The following is a 2,040-nucleotide window of genomic DNA, read 5'->3' as shown; positions in this document are numbered from 1 at the left end:
AGAATGACATAATACGTGGGTTGGAGCACGTTTGAGGAGAATGACATAATACGTGGGTTGGAGCACGTTTGAGGAGAATGACATAATACGTGGGTTGGAGCACGTTTGAGGAGAATGACATTCGTGAACTTGGAATAATAGCAAGAGGCTAGTCCAGGATAGGGAAAGGTGAGAGGCATTTGTCCTTTGTTTGTTTGTTTGTCTTTCTGTCTGTTTGTCTGTTAGTTTGTTTGTCTGTTTGTTTTTTTTGTTGGTTTGTTTGGTTTGTTTGTTTGCTTGTTTGTTTGTTTGAGTAAGGAGAAGCGCATCGAGACATAATAATGGTCATTTAGTGTTGGGAAAAAGTAAGACATACAAACAGAAACAACAGGGGGGGGGGAGTAAAGAAGTAGGACCCACCATCACTGGCACCCTCCAACCACCCACACAGACAGACCGAAACAACAGAGGGGAAAGTTGCGAAGCAGACTTACTCACAAGACACCAAATACGTCCTTTTCGAACTGAAGTCCAGTCAGATGTTGACAAAATAGTCCGTTACAAACTTACTGTCCAGCCAAGGCTTACGTTCATTATGGTACAAGTTTTACGGCGCTCGCTAACTGCATAAGGTACTGGCCTACGTACCCAAACTCCCTGACTCCAGCAAAGATTGAACACTGATTTTTTTAAACTTCTTTTTAATTGTTGTGGTGAAGTAGGGGGGGGGGTGGTACGTGTTTTACGGTGCTCGCAAATGCATAAGATACTGGCCTACGTTTCATACGTCATGGTTATTTTATCTATTGTCTCATTGTGGTGGCCGAATTCTGCTATTCAAAAGGCTTTTTAATGGCTGCATCGATCGACATGCGGTTTTCGCCAAAAGACTCTTTAAAATGTTCTCCAGATCATGACATCCTTGGTTTTTTCAGTTTTGAGGCCTTTTTGCTGAAAAAAACTAAATTTCTTTATTTCGCCGACAGCTTTTGTAGGCCGACGCTTCTGTCTCTGTAATTTTTGAAAATCCGGAAGTGATATTTCGCGAGGCGCATTTTGTTTTGAGAGTATAGATCTAGACCTTCTAATTTTTTGCATCTCTCAAGATTTATTGCCCCATTCCAGTAGAGTGTAATTATAGTAGCCCAATGACGTTTAGTTGATGTTAAAGCACCAATCGTTCCTTTCATTCGAAAGGGGGCCCAACTAGTTAAATATAATGCTTTATCACACTTGTGGCCGCGTACCAAAACTCCCTGACTATAACAAAGACTGAACTCTGATTTTTTTATTTTTTTTTGCTTGGGGGGGGGAGGGGTGTTGGTAAGTGTTCTACTGCGCTCGCAAATGCATAAGGTACTGGCTTACGTTTAATTCATTATGGTTATTTTATTCAATATAATGCTTTATCACACTTATGGCCCTGTACCCAAACTCCCTGACTAAAACAAAGACTGAATTCTGATTTTTTGTTAACTTTTTTGTTGTGGTGGTGAGGGGGGGTGTTGTGTGTGTGTGTTTGTGTGTGTGTGTGGGGGGGGTTGGTGTTTTACGGCGCTCGCAAATGCATAAGGTACTGGCTTACGTTTCATACGTCATTGTTATTTTATTTAATATTATGCTTTATCATACTTGAGGCCGTGTACCCAAACTCCATGACTCCAGCAAAGACTGAATTTGATTTTTTTCTTTTTTTTGGTTGGGGTTGGGGGGTTGGTTAGTGTTTTACGGCGCTCGCAAATCCATAAGGTATTGGCTTACGTTTCATACGTCATTGTTATTTTATTTAATATTATGCTTTATCATACTTGAGGCCGTGTACCCAAACTCCATGACTCCAGCAAAGACTGAATTTGATTTTTTTCTTTTTTTTGGTTGGGGTTGGGGGGTTGGTTAGTGTTTTACGGCGCTCGCAAATCCATAAGGTATTGGCTTACGTTTCATACGTCATTGTTATTTTATTTAATATTATGCTTTATCATACTTGAGGCCCAGCACCAAAACTCCCTGACTCCAACAACGACTGAACTCTGATTTTTTAACTTTTTATTGGTTTGGGGG

Source organism: Aplysia californica, unplaced genomic scaffold (assembly GCF_000002075.1).
Source record: "Aplysia californica isolate F4 #8 unplaced genomic scaffold, AplCal3.0 scaffold00057, whole genome shotgun sequence".
Lineage (NCBI taxonomy): Eukaryota > Metazoa > Mollusca > Gastropoda > Aplysiida > Aplysiidae > Aplysia > Aplysia californica.
The sequence above is the reverse complement of the archived record's forward strand: the minus strand, read 5'-3'. Positions refer to the sequence as shown.